This window comes from Anopheles moucheti, chromosome 2 (genome assembly GCF_943734755.1).
Source record: "Anopheles moucheti chromosome 2, idAnoMoucSN_F20_07, whole genome shotgun sequence".
Lineage (NCBI taxonomy): Eukaryota > Metazoa > Arthropoda > Insecta > Diptera > Culicidae > Anopheles > Anopheles moucheti.
The window spans coordinates 91,186,252-91,201,767 of record NC_069140.1 but is presented as its reverse complement, the minus strand read 5'-3'; the positions used below and the strand labels follow the sequence as shown (position 1 = coordinate 91,201,767).

Genomic DNA, 15,516 nt, shown 5'->3' with positions numbered 1-15,516 from the left:
GAATGGGCGGACGCTGATGAATAGCCGCGAAATGTTACAAAAGAAATACACACTTGTGGAAAATTGCCGTTGGCAAACGTTTGATTTCGATCGCAATTGGTCGAAATGCTGGAAAAAGTTTGACACAGGAAGGTACATCATGCTGTGCACGCTATCTACAGTGGTGCTTCGAATTGCATTCGATTTGGGCGCATAAAAATAAACCGAACCGGAACAGTACATTCACCAGCCACAGGGGCCACATTTCCCGCATCCAACACGGTCCCTCGGAATCTCAAGCCCATCAATCGAATGTTCAGATTCCATTCCACAAACGAACAGTGTTGCCATCAGCAATCGGTTGAAATCTATCAGCTATTAGTACTGTGTATGTGCTTTTTTTTTTAAACATTATTTTCCATGCCAAAGGCACAGCTAGTGTTGGCATTTGATCATTTGATGCCCATCCCTACCGCCTTCCTCATCGCGTCTCGTTAGCTACATTCCACGACACAAGTCCACACACATACGGTATTCGCATCAGTTCAGAAGAAGCGACGGAAAAGGCATATAAAATCAGAAACACTCGCACATGTGGCTACAGTCATGTAAATTGCTTGTACTTTGCAACGCGAAACATGAATTCCCGTGGATCGTTTTATACCCCGCTGATGCCCGCTTAGATAGTTTTTTTTTTCTCCTTTCTCCCCAGCTTGCTATGTTGCGCTGTGCTATGTTTACCACTGTTTCTAGCTGCCTCGCTGTTTTGTGGCAACCGACAGCAGACGCGAAAGTGTAGTACAGTTTGTGTGTGATTTTTTTGTTATTATTCTCAAAACCCATGATGTTAATGGTGCGATAGTTAGCTTGTTGTAGTAGAGCGGCACAAAAAAAGGGTGATGCACAAAAAAGTGCAATCATTTTATGATGTCCATCGGTCAGACTGAAAAACCATGACGACGAGTGGTCGGGACCAAAGGTCCAGCGCGCCCTGATCGCACAAGCAACACAGCGCGATACAAAGTGCACAACGATGGACGGGAGACGGCAATGCAGCGTGCAAATACAAAGGTTCAGCGTAGCGCGAAACGTGGATTGAGATATGAATAGGATGCGCAAACAAAAAAAGGAGGAAAAATGGAAAATTCCCCCTTTGAACTAAAGTAAAAATTAAATGTGAGCATAATATCATCACTCTGCGCTGTGCTTGCTGTTACCGTTCTCGTCATTGTGCGATGTGTGTGGTGGCGTTAAAATCCTTTCGAATGAAACGTTGACGGGGAAGTTGTACAGTAACTTGTGGGCTGGTTGTATTCATCGTATAATTACGGTCCATCAAATATAAAAGGAGAAAGCGGTGTGTTTTCATCAAAAGCATCACAATTATGCAGCTGTAGAAATATATTGTTATATTAATTGTGAAGTTTAAAATAATGTTGTTTACTTAATCGTTACTTTACATTAAACAAATGTATTTTTTTTGTTTTCTTTTTTCCTATCCTTAATCCTTATCCTTAACTAAATAGTTCTATACATTGCGCAATAAAACTTTACACAATAAACTCTTTGTGGATAAACATATTGTAGTAGGTACACTTTTTTAAAACAATTGTACATTTTTAGTGAATTTATTATACAGTTTAGCACATTAGGATTTAGGATTTAGGAAGCCAATAATTATCACAAAATGTGCTCAAAAATGCTAGTGGTTTTAAGACAGCTTGAAAATGTGATTTTAAAAATATTTGCTAGATTTTTATTAAAGTTTACATGAAAACGTTTGTAAATTTTAATATTTTTCATACTAGTTTTGCTCATCCTCATGTCAAAAACTAGTGAAACTATTATGTAAATAACCATTTGAAATATCTTTATTCATTAGTGATTCTTTAGTGTTTTAGCACACACAAAAGGTGTAAGAAAATATTTAACCTAGATTAAAACTACCTGGTTGTCTTTTGCTTTTATCATAAAAGTTTCTTTTAATATTAATTAATTTAATATTTTATTTGTTAAGAACCATCAGTTTTTACTTTGATTTTTATTGTTTTTAATAATGTATTTTGACCATTTTATTTTAACTAATTTCGCGGATTCAATTTATCATTTTTTTTATATATTACATAAAAATAAAAACCACATAGTTATGCTACATACTGTAACACCAAAATATATGTTAAAAAATGCAGTACAGTTCAATTAAGTTTTATAAACAATTTTAAACTTGTTCATAAAAGTTGCATGACTATTAACTCACATTCCGTAGTCTCTATTGCAATTTGTTGTGAAAGAATTCTTAAACAATTCTATTAAATCGTAGCATAAAACCCTGGTATGCTTAAACACAAGCGGAAGAATAAGTAACCCAGTGCCTAAGCCATCTGATACTATCGCAAATGTTTGTAGGTGCATATCAATTACGTCACGAGCGTGTTCTAGCCCTTTTCCAGAGGTGGGCGGGCAAGCATCGCCAGTTTTGAAGAAACTTTATGAAAATGATAGTCTGATCTTTGAACCCACCCAGCCGGTTGGCAAAAGCCGACAAACGGACGGTGCACCCCAGTTATGAGATATGTTAATTAACACGTTCATCACAAAAAACGATATCCGTGCCCGTCCGTCCCGGGGTTGCTGTGCTGTGCGAGTGGCAACGGGCTACCAGCCCAGGCCCAGATAGTGAAACTATAATTGCAGACCTGCCAAACACTGTGACCGGTGGAACGGCCATACCGGCCAGCACGATTCGCATAACCCACCCCGTAGAACCGGAGCGCCGCCGACACAATGTCGGGTAATAAACGTACAATCTAATGTGACTGTTATCAGCTTTACTCATAAAATATATTTTATGAATATTGTTATTAGCTTACGAGGTGGGTTTTGTGCGCCAGTGTGGAATGGGTGCTTTGCGTGGTACACAAACAGGCCTCCCAATACATAAAGCTACCGTTTGCCAAGGCTGACGCGATGGTCACGAAGCTTATCCGTTTTTTTTTGTTGCAGCCCTTCTTTGTGTGCGGCGTGTTGTGGCAAAAGGGGTGTCCCGTTTTGGGTCCGGTTCGGCAAGCAGGTTCGGTTGGTCCGGACAAGTGTGAGCTTGATAAACTGAAACCCTCGCTCGTAGCGTCGAGTCTTGGTGAAAAGTTCTTTGGCGCGTTTTGTCCTGGGCCACGGGCGGCACAGGCAACATCGTTTGAGCCTGCTGCCCGGGCGAAACTCGCTCGGGGACGATTTGTTAACCAGCTAAGCGATGGATTCTTTTTTTCCATGCACTTTGCATCGTTGCATCGTTGCATCGTCACCATAAGCTGGCAAAAGCGTGTGTGTGTGTGTGTGTGTGTGTGAGAGAAAGAGAGAGAAAAAGAGAGAGGGAAAAAAGCACAAGAAACATGTCGTTCGCTTACATATTTTTGTGCTGCAGCTTCTGTCACATTTGCTGGTAGTTGCTAGGGCTGGAACACTAGAGCGGCCCCTAGTGCCAACTTTGTTTAGTGCTGATTACATCGCTTAAAGGTGCAACTGGATGCAAGTGTCGTAAAAAAAGAGTGTATCCTTTCTGTCATTAGTGGTACACGATGTTGGCAAACGATTTTTGCTGGTGACCGAGTGAGTGATTTACCGTGTGGAATTAAACGAACAATAATTAGTGGGAATTTGTATGAAGTTATTAAAGACCATTCAAGATATTAATGCTGCATGAGTGCACCATAACTGTGGCAAAGAAATATTTTTGCCAAAGCTTACCAGAAAAATCTGTTGATCAAAATAAATGAGTCAATATTAAAGCTACTATGCAACAAGAGTCTAGTAGCCATTGAAGCCATTAACATATAATTCGGAACTTCATCAAAGTGTTCCACTGATCGATCAATGACTTTACAGAACTTTCACAGTCAGTGATACAATTTAAAGTGGCAGTGTTTTTTTCTTCCTTTTTTGTTCTTTGATTCGTAATCTTCTTGGGCGAATAATCGTTAAATTTCGCTTTTTGTTGGGAAGCCACTTGAAGAAAACGAACAAGTTGTAAGTTTTGATATCTTCGAAGTCCCACATTCATCATGAGGGAGGTAGAGGTGAATGTCCTTTGGAAAAAGCATAAAAATAATGCTACTTTTAGCTGACAGAGCAATAAACTCTTGACCCTAAACAACTTCATAAAGCGAATTTTTTTCCCGCTGAATTAAAATAATAACGTTAAATTCATAAAAAAGGATAACTAAATGTGAGGAGCAAAGCTCAAGTAGTTGGATTCCATGAATCGGCTCAAGTGGATCGTAATCGGATAAATAGCACCAATCCCTCACACATTATGGTGCGCGTGCTCTCGAAAGGTTGCGGCAGCAAATAATTTCATTCTAATGCCGCGACTGTCCAACACAAGCCATCCACAGCCAGTCACCGGATCGGTCTGTTTACCCCCGGATTTTGTGATGCAATCAGACTCCGTTTTAATCGCCTGATTTATGCACATGTCTGTGGACCGCTCTCTCGATGATTACGAAGGGGTCGCTTATCGATGTTATTAGCCTTGGGGGTTAAGCGAGTCGTATCGGTACGGTGGCGGTGACATGCAGTGATAGCAATTTTGTCGACCACTCTTCAGAATATGTGGACAACATGAGAGTTACGGGAGTTAAATCTGGTTGCCAGCAGCACATTTGACGAGCTCTGTTCCCGCCGAGTTGGAATCCTTGACTGGTCCGGTCAGGTACGGCCCGGTGTAGAACGTTTCCCCACGGCAAAACTAATCACTCTCAATCAAAACACATAAGCATAGCTCTAGCACTGAACGGTTTCCAGCAGTGTAGCGTATCGAACGGGGAGAATGGGATCTACCTGGTATGAAATGGAATGCGTTTTTGGAGTGAGAAAAGCAAGATCACATTGCCGGGGGCTTTACTGCTTCGCAGAAATGAATGAGTTTGCATATAGCCCACGGCAGGTGGCAACCCTAAGCTGGGACACAGACACTTTACCACCGTACCGTTGAAGCACACCCGAAGAGCTTAGCCCGCTTGCGAGGGAGCATAAGTTTATCGATACTTGCAAATCTATTAGAATCGGAAACAATCTCGGGGAATTCCGATCTTTAAATTGGTAGCTCACGGTGGCTGAACGAAGGGTGGATAAAACTGATGGAGCGTTGTATGCTCGGGAAGCAGGAGGAAGTGTAATGCACATGTACCATTGATCGGGTGCTACATTCATTCAAGGGAAGCAGACGAACGAAGGTTGAATAGCTGCATGCAGTTGCCTGTTGTATGTTTGCAGCAGCAGCAGCAGCATCTCTCCCGTGGCTGTGAATGTTCGTACGTATGACAATATTTTCGCTTCGTTGGAGAAACCAAATGCCGCTTGGGCTTGGGCATTGATAGGTTGAAATGAGTAGCGCGCAAATGTAGCAAGGTGTAACACATGAGGCTGACAGCGTAGCGAGTTTTTGCAAATCCATTCGCAGCTCTCCAGTGCAGTGGAACAGTTTCCATACATTAATTTGAGCTTGAAAGTGGCAGAGGAGATCTTGTTAGAATGTGCAAATAACAAGAATTCTTTTAGTACTTTTAGCTACTATTTTATACATTATACACTTAGTTATATAAAATCCTGAATATATCAAAATGATTAACCGAAAAAAATCCCACATATTTCAATAAAGTCTAGTGAAACCAGTAAAGCTAATATGTGGGATGGGTGCCAATTGGTACACCCTGTGTTACGCGGGACGATGAGGGAATGCTACTTGGGCTAATGAGTAAAATGTTAACTGGGGGCGGGAAAGGAAAAGAATCGCGGTCAGTTGCGTTCGGGAAGTGATCAAGAAAACGTGGATTAGAACATTAGAACTTTGGAATAATATTTTTTTCTAAATAAAGCCTTATATATCTTTTATTTCCTACATATATTAGAAGTAAGTAATCAATTTCGTTGGAAAGAAAAATCTTCTTTTAATATAATTTATTTGTTATCAGATAGTATGCTATAAACACTTTCAAATATGCAGCATCCTAAAAACGACCCAATCAATTTATCAAGTTCACGATGCCGCAAGTACGGTACAATATTTCCCTGGGCCCGTTTTTTCTCCCCCTTACCAGAACCTCGATTCTCGATTTTTGGCCAGGCTCGTGCGCCGTCAATCAAACACGAGCAGAAGGCCAAAAACCCCCAAACCAACCAACCTAAAATCAATCAATTTTAATTAAAACATTGTTTCCTTACTGTCGCTGCCGATGTTTACCGTGTCTATCAAGTTACAGCCCGGTCCGGGCGTCTTTGACGGCCGGGTGAAGTAAGATCCGTAGGATATCTTCGCTACCCCTTTTTCTTCGAAACTCTGGTCTGGCAGTCCTTGGTTCGAGGACTGATTTCCTCGAGAGATGGTACGGTTCGAAGTTCGGCAACTTCACGTTCCAGTTTCTTTCTGGCCGCAAAGCTAACCGCAAACACAATTTGCCCTCCCCGTTTGATGACTCTTGAAGATGCCATAATCCTTCGACACTAACATGCTTTTATTAATTTCGGTAAGACGTCTTCGTCTTTGAAAAAGGGAAAGCATCGGCCGGTAGCCGGGGAAAGGGGAAATGGGGAGTTTGTTTTCCATTTCTTTTCACCCTTCCAGGCCGGCAGAGGATGACCTTTTCTTCCTCAGACGCCCCAATTCTCGTTGCTCTGTGTGAAATGTTCGATAGCAACTCTGGGGGAAAGTTTTGGGCAAGTAAACCGCGAAGGTGTATATTGGAACAGCGTCCAATCTACAGGTTCTTGATTGATTTTAAGCAGAAAAATGGCCAACTTTCCCGTTTTTTTTATGAAACTATGAAAAGCTGTGTTTGGCGAAGCAAAAAAAAAATATTTACGAGGCTGGGATGTTATGCCAGAGCGCGATCGATCGCTTTAATTTGTTTTGCAAGCAACAATGGTTTCGTGCCTTTTCTTTTGATGGAATTTTGCTATTTTCCATCCGCCCAGGCACAGGGATGATGAGGATTGGAAAGGATTTATGTACGTCGCTTAAAGCTACTGCGAGACGGGTCGAACAGAAAAATAAAACAGAGACGGTTGCTCGTTTCGTCGGATTCTTCGCCCGAAATTGGCAGTGCGAACGTATACGTACACGAGCATCGCGTACGACCAAAAACCTTCTAATGATGCCATAAATCAAGGCTACCACCGCTACTGAAATGTAGATAACTTCAAGCATGTCTTTCTGGTAAAGGGGGTGTTTTTTTATATCTCTCCCCGCTATACTTTTTCGACATTCCTATCGCTTTATATTTCTGGTTCAATTCTGGTCCCGTCAATGGAAATCCTAACCTGAAGTAGCGAGCTCGCACTCGTTCGTCCAAGCACCGGTTCAGTTTGTGAGATTTGCTTCAAGCTTTTGTTTTTCTCGCTTGCCGTTCGCGCCGTGTTTTTTCTTCTTCTCTCGACGTCCTTCTCGGTGCAACTTCTTGGGACAAAGTGTCAAAAACGGTTTAACTAAAGAAGCTTAGCGTGAGATCAGAAAGGAAAATTGAGGATCTCGTTTGTGAATTGAGGTCAGAATTTGCATGTTCGGGGCTGCGTGGTGGAGGTAATTTGTTGGATTTATTTTCAGACGATTACAGCGGTGGATGATACTAAGCGGTTGGAAGGAAAGAAGGTTGACACGAGCCACGAGAAATAGAAGACATTTTCATTCGATAGATTTAAGGTGCTCAAATATCGTGGTGGAATTGCTAGTAAATAATTCTCGATATTGTGTGTTGCGATTCCTCCACACCAAGATCACTTAGCAGATGGGCTGATAATTGTTCGGCCTAACACATATATCGCGCTAGAAGATTTATATCCATATCATATTTCGTTTGTACGAACCTTCAAACGAATTCTGTCCAAATTTTACAGCACACGGGCCATAACCTAATGAGCTAGAGCATTTTGTGTGACGCAGCTTTTGTGCTTTGAGTAATCATGGAAAAGAAGGAATTTCGCGTGAAGATAAAATATTAGTTTTTGAAGGGGAAAAATACAGTTAATGCCAAAAATTGACTTGATGAAGAGCCTTTGGACACTGCTCCACCAAAATCAACCATCAAATATTGGTATGCTAAATTTAAAAGTGGTGAAATGAGCACTGAAGATGGTGAACACAGTGGAAGCTTAAAAGTGGTGGTTACAGACGAAAACATAAAAAAAAATCCACAAAACTATTAAAAGCAACCGTAATGTGAAGTTGATCGAGATAGCTGACACCCTAAAGATGTCTAAGGAACGTGTTGGACATATCGTTCACGAGTATTTGGGTATGAGATAGTTCTGTGCAAAATGGCTGCCGCGCGAGCTCGCATTTGACCAAAAACAACAACGATTTGATGATTCGGAGCAGTGTTTGGAGCTGTTTAAGCGAAATAAATCCGAGTTTTTGCGTCAATATGTTACCATGGATGAGTCTTGGCTTCTCCACTTCACTCCAAAGTCCAATAGACAGTCATCCGAGTGGACAGGACGCGATGAACCTGCTCCAAAGCGGGGGAAAACGCAACAATCAGCTGGCAAGGTTATGGCGTCAGGTTTTTGGGATTCGCAAGGAATAATCTGCATCGGCTATCTTGAGAAAGAAAATATCATTAACAGCGACTACTTTATCAAGTTGTTGGAGCGTTTCAAGGACGAAATCGCCAAAAAACGGCCACATTTAAAGAAAAAAAACTCACCGTGCCACCAATGAAAATAATGGCAAATAATCATGAATTAGGCTCAAAAGGATCTACTCTGAGACGAAATTTTCCGCGGATGAAGTGATGATCACCGAAACAAAGGCCTTTTTTGATCCTTTTTTTAATCGGTGTAACACTCTTGAAGGGATGTATGTTGAATAAAAAATAATAATTTGACCAAAAAAAAAGTGTTTTACTATCATAGGCCAAACAATTATCAGCCCACCCAGTTATATGAAATAATACACCATAATGTGTATGGCATCGTTTCCCTCCAAAAACAAAGGAGTTCCAGCGTATCCACGCAAAGGATTCATCGCACAGTGGTATTGCATTGTTTTTTTTTTTAAATGGGAAACTTAAACACCGTTTTGAACGAAGCAACCCATGAAAACATTATTGTGCGTTTACACTGATTTATCGCTGTTGTCATACAACCGCAGTCAATGCAGGCCCAGCAGAGCGCATTCCGGCGCAGATAATGGTTTTCCATCGCTGTTTTCTTTCCTTCACTGCTGTACTTTCTTGCGACGACTCGCTTGTGTCTCGATGATGAAACGTGAAACTGGCACCGTGACAGGACCAGCGTACGGCGGTCGCTTGTAACATATTACACCGAGGCACCATTGTTATCGTACCGGGTTTTGCCATACACACAGTTGGGTTCGCAGCCGTGTGGCAGACGGGCTTGTTTGACAACAATGAGTAAAATATGTGTCACTAAATTGAACCGACTCAGACCGGTGGTCCCGTTTGCTGCTGGCATGGAGTGGTGTGGATATGCCGGTACCGTTTCGTTTGGAGGAGATTGATTTTGAGAATGTGGCCACAACAGGGTGGCCGTTGTGTTTCAAAGTGGCACAGTGGCAGGAGTTTTCGCGAACAATAGCGTGAAACATAATAATTATTACAACTCACAGTTCACACATGTCTTAAGAGTCAGGTTTGTGAGCGAATTGTTCATCTACAAACCACTTGCCGCAACAGTCAGTCGAAAATAAACCATACTGTGGCAGTGAACAACTGCTGGGCGAGTGATTCGTTTTGGGTGCGCGCTGTACGGAATTCCAATTTCATGCCGTCGGTCGGTCGCGTGCCGGGTTTGTTTGGGCATTCGGGATAAGCATAAATCAGTGCATCATTACAGGAGAGTGATTCTGCTTCCTTCGGGTGGAGGGGTGGATTAAGATAGAATTATTTTCCCATTGCTCCGGCCATGGGTGCTTCGTTCGGGGGATTTGTTTAATTCGACAACCCCAAAACCCCAGACCGCGCCAGCAAGGGGCAATGTAGTGGAAATAAAAAAGTGTTGTGTCAGATGCGATAAATAAAATAACCCATCCGAAGGCCCTGCCGAGGCCACATCAATTCGTTTCTTTCCACGTGAACAAATATTGGGGAATTGGGGTAGAAATCACCCATGATTACGGTACTCAATACGGACCCATCACAACTAAGTACGTACACGTGCCAACATTTGGTTGACGAGGTGAAAAGAAATTAATCGTATCACGCGCAGTTTCGTGGGTTCGCTTTTGAAGAACCGGTTAGAACCGGCGTTACAGCGTCCACTTTGTCTTAGGGCTCATTCAATTATTACGTAACGCTGATAGGTGGGGGGGGAGGGGGTCAGTACCAGCGTTACGATATGTTACATGAGGGAGAGGGGGGGGGGTTACATGGGGGAGGGGGTTCTTTTCTGTCTTTTGGACCCATCAACGGCATCCCTCTAACTTAATTTGGAACTACCAAGCCTCCTCTGTCTGACGACCTAAAACAGCTTTTTGCATAGGGTCGTCCGGTGTCATTATCATGATGTGACAAACCCACCGGAGTGCCTGAGTCCATAGAGCTCAGCATTATAGCGGCTCCATTGTCCTGCCACAAATACGGGGCCAAAAAACCTTCTGAGCATCTACCACTCGAACGCGGCTAAGAGGGTTTCGTGTCAGTTTGACAGTCCTTGTCTCACAGGCATATGTAAGTACTAGAGCTATGTAAGTTCTATATACTACCAGCTTCGCTCAACTGAAAATCATTTACTAAATCTACTTTACCAACAAATGTACTTATACCTTTGTCATTTTTTAGATCCTTTAAATCGGTGTTTTATAAAAAAAAGTTAGTCAAAAAGGTGAATAAATAATGAGAATGAACAGAAGACAACTACGCAAAGGAAAGGTTGCTGGTGCTGATAGTACTGATAAATAATTTACATATGAATTTTTGTTCTTAATAGATTACATCGAATTGCCATTACTTAGATTACTTTAGAAGATTTATTTTTTTTAAACAAGAGGGGGGTCATCCAAATGTTACGTAATTAATGGAGGGGGTGGTTGCGTCCAGTGTTACGTTTTGTTACAATAGGTGGGGAGGGGGTCGAAAATTGACAATTTTTGCGTTACGTAATAATTGAATGAGCCCTTGGACATCGCATCATTGGACAGAGGAGTTGTTTTTTCGGGGTGAAAGAGAAAGATTAATCGTTACACAGCCCAACACGTACAAATATCCATTACGAAAGTTCCCGTGCTGTACGTTCCTGGCAGAAGACTCGCTGTAAACAGCAAAAAAAAAAAAAAAGAAAAATGCTGCAAGGTGAACCAGAAATGATGAATGGAGCAAACGATTGGTCCGTAGTTTACGCGGTTGAGTGTGTCAACAGCGGTATCAACATGCAAGTATTAGGTGCTCTATGCAGATCAGCTCAACAAACACCTTAACATGTACGTGCACCGTGAAGGTGATGGCGAAAGGATAAGATAAAGAAATAAAACTCCGTGTGGCAACCGTTCCATCGGTGGGATGCACCTAGAGGACTGGCAGGAAAAAAAGACTCAGATGCAGTTTCCTTAGGGATGCTTATCGTGTGCTTCTCGTACACCGGGGACGCTTTCCTATTTGCGCCTTGGGTTTGATTTATGGAAATTGGATTACACTCATATTTCACAGGGCAGCAGCATCGTCATCACAACCAGGGTTGCGATACGTTGCGGATAATTTTATCCGCCACCCATACAACACGTGGAAGATAATTTATCCGTAATGAAATAAATACTTTCCGCGAGCAAATGTTTTTTGGAAAGGTTAAACATTTTTTTGTTGCTGTTTGACGCCACTGAGAATCGTTTGCTGAGTAGTGGTGCGTTGCATCTTCATCGGGTTGTGGGACACACTGTTTCATCGCCCATAAGCCGCTTGTGCTACGCGTGTAATCGTCTTCTGAATTTTGGTTGAAATGCGTTTTACGGTGGTTTAGATACAAGCGCCTTCCTCCCTTCCCGAACCCTCATTTCCGGGGAGCGTTCACTGGATTCCAAAGCTAAGCTCGCCCGGGAGTTGGTTCCAAATCCGCGGACGTCCGGATTCCGAGAGCGGATAGACGGTGTCTGCGAGACAAGCGAGTAATGAAAATGAGACCACCTCATCCCCGCCTCTAATCCAGATTATCATCATTATCAACGTGGTGGCGGCGACGGCGCTGCAGTAACGCCACTTCCAAATGGTGCCGTAGACGATGCACACAACGATGCACCACCGGAAGCAAAGAGCACGTACCGCCGGGGGCACGATCTGCTGCTGGCGAAGGATTCGATGGGGGTCTATTGTGCACAGTCCCCCCGCCACTGTCGCCATCCCATCCCTTCCGGCCAACTGTACACCGGATCTCACAACTGGGTACACTCCCGGGTTGTAACCCGGATATAGAGCGATGGGCCTGCAAAGCGGGGCAGGCAATGGCAGAATGGTTCCGACGGGGGTCGGCATAGTGTACCCCGATAAGATTTGCCTGGAATTTATCGCTGGAAGGTGTTCGGTTGGAATTAAAATGAAGGTAATGGAGAGCATTAATAGAGAAGTGCAGCAACCGGAAGTCGTGCTGTCAAGGTTTTGCGTTCGCATTTTCGCATGATTGCGCGTGGTTTCGTATGGGGTGTGGTTTGCGCACCGGGTGGCTAAATTACTCTCCGAAACGCGATGGTTGCGAGGTGGATTCGACTGCAAAGCTATTGCAGGCATCGAACACAGCGATGTTAACGCGTCTGAGGTTACGCGAAGCGTGATGTATGGTGGTGGCCTCAAGATCAAATCCGCCGTTGCATTGCATCGCGTCAATGTGCGTCCGTCGCTTGAGGAGCAGCTGGAGTGTTGGAACGTCTGTGCATGTGACAAATTTGATGTGGGTTCAATTTTAGATGGATGTTGAAATTCATTTCCAAGTACGCGGAAAGTTGAATTGGGTATGTTATTGTTACATATCATTGAATGTTTCTGGCAGCACTGCCCTACAATATCTGCCAGAATGCAAGTTACGTATTATAGATGGTTCTGGCAGCACTGTACTACACTAACTGTCAAAACGCAAGATTGCAAGAATAGGAAGCGTGCGTCGGAAATTTGGAGGGAACAGCTAGAGCAGATATCGGAGTAACTGTGTAATATTAATAAAGAACGATATTAATAAATACAACAGTCTATATGTCTATAAGTTAGAACTAATGTGAGTTAAAAAGAATCCAAGAAGAGCGTAATTTCATCGACAAAATCGATATTCATAATGTTCTATCATCCAAGTAGTCTATTCCTAACCCACGACTCAAAAGTTACTAGGCTATGTTTATTGCACCCACAGCATCCTTCTCACGCTAGAGACAGTCACGAACGCTTTGTGGATGGAAATATTCAATTTTCCTGGAAAGACACTTCCACCGTCGACTTGGCCACTTTACGTCTTTACGATACCGAATCTTCATACCGAAGGCTGGGAATCGATCGGTTAGGATTAGCCCCGATGCGGATCAGGGTGTGAGCAAAAAAAAACTAAAGCCTCGTGCTATTTATATAACATCGTTACAAGTTTACAAACTGACCTGGCCGAACCGAAACTTTCCGTACAAGACAATGAACCGCTTTGCGTGCCGAGCTTTTCCCGCTTGTTGACTCGTGTGCTGCACGGGAGCATGCAAAGCAGGGATAAAAGGTCCTCTCGCACACACTGGGATCCTTTTCGGGCGGAAAGGGAAAATTGAATGAAGTGACCTATGCGTTTCAGTGGGAAAAAGTGAACGTTCGTCGTCGAGCAACCGTCCAAGCAAGCAGTGGCGTGGGAAGGCGAGGGGATAAGATATATTATATTTGACGGTAATATATTTATTTTTCGCATTATCGGGTGTCAATCCTTGTAATCCGTAGGGGTTTAGTGTTTGTGCCGTTTGATTGCCGGGGACGATTGGGGCGGCGAGTATCGTATCGTTAGGGTTTTTGTTCGGATTTAGTCTTATCTTCATGCGGAGAGAAGCGCTTTCATAGCTGCGTAAGGAATTTGAGTTCAGAAGTTGAGCTCTTTCAGTAACGTCATTGAAGTGGAGAAATATTTAAGAATTTACTAGTAAATTGATGACAAAATTTAATGTAAAGCAATAACAATGTCTTTTTTAGTAAATAATATTATTTTAGATATACTACGTTATTCTAAGTAATCACATTAATAATTGTTTCGTGTTTTATATTTTTTTCTTCAGAATCTGAAATTTGTAACGGAAAAGTTGATTCTCATTTAAAATTAGCGAATGATGAATTTTTTTTAGTACTTATCCTAAATTAAGTCAAAGAAAATACGTGACTAAATTGGAGCTGAGGACCAACCATTCCCCTTAAACCCAGAAGTCTCCGATGCTATGTCTAATGTGCCCCTATGAATAGCAGACGCTTTAAAAACGAATGCGTCATCCAGTGAAGGTTGAGTTACTTTCCACACTGGATCGGTTCCAGAGCACCACGAGCCAACACATCTAGCAATCATTGCTTTCCCCATGACAGCGTCAGAATGATCAAAAGCAGGCTATAATAATTTTGCATTTAATTAAAAATTTGATGATGGGAAAAGTTTGCGATTGGAATTAATTCCTATCGCAAGGAGGTGGTGCGAACGGAACGAACTCAAGCGGTAAAGGGTCGGGAGGGGTCGAAACTTGCGTTGTGGAGCCGTGAACCGGTGGCGGTGCAGGCTTGCAGGGCGAACTTCTCAACACTCACAGTTTTTCTCTTATCCTGCAACGGTCTAATGCGCTCGACAAGTTGTCCCACCGTGCTCTGATTAATTGTTTTTAAATATATCATTTCATGGAAAATCAGTTAAGCATTTATGATACGTTAAAAAAGAAAATGACAGTGAAAGTGTAATTTAAAAATTGTTATAAGTTTTGATTACTCACATTCTAACAGAAGGTACCAAGAAACTATAATCCAGAGACGGTGACCGATTCTCGGTATCATGACGTCATTCCTCGTGTATCCTGCGGTTCGGTTAATCCGGCGAAACTAGGTTTTTTTTTCTTACGTTCGTACACCTCTTTTAGTGCCAATCACACACAAACGTACCACAAGCGAACACTCACTTTCTAACTGCATGCACTCGGAACGGGTTCTGGATGTTCTGCCTCATTACCGTGCGCTGTAATGTTGACCTGTAAAATCACGGCACATAAAAAGATTTTCACCTTTTCCCCTTTTTTTTTTTGCTCATCTCATCTCATCTCACTAGTTGCATTGCGTTTGACCTGAATGCTTATTGATGCAATGCATTGAACGGATGGGAAACGGTAATGAACGTTTGCTCTCGGAAGCGTATAATTTTCATTTCACAGCTTTTCCCACATGTACTATTTGTTGCACTATTTTTCACTAGAAAAGTGAACATCTTTATCAGCCTGTTAGAGGACGGACGGGCCCAAAACAAACACAGCAGGCGCTGCGATAGCGATCGTAGTTTGAACAGCAGATGAGATATGTTTCAATGTATGCTCTCTCTCTCGCCCGGCACATCACAGGACGT

The 15,516-nt window shown here is 42.6% G+C and overlaps 1 pseudogene; it reads right to left on the bottom strand.

The window, feature by feature from the left end:
* The window catches only part of LOC128300140 (uncharacterized), a 43,277-nt pseudogene extending 28,320 nt beyond the window's left edge, over window positions 1-14,957 (bottom strand).
* Window positions 14,958-15,516: the final 559 nt, after the last annotated feature.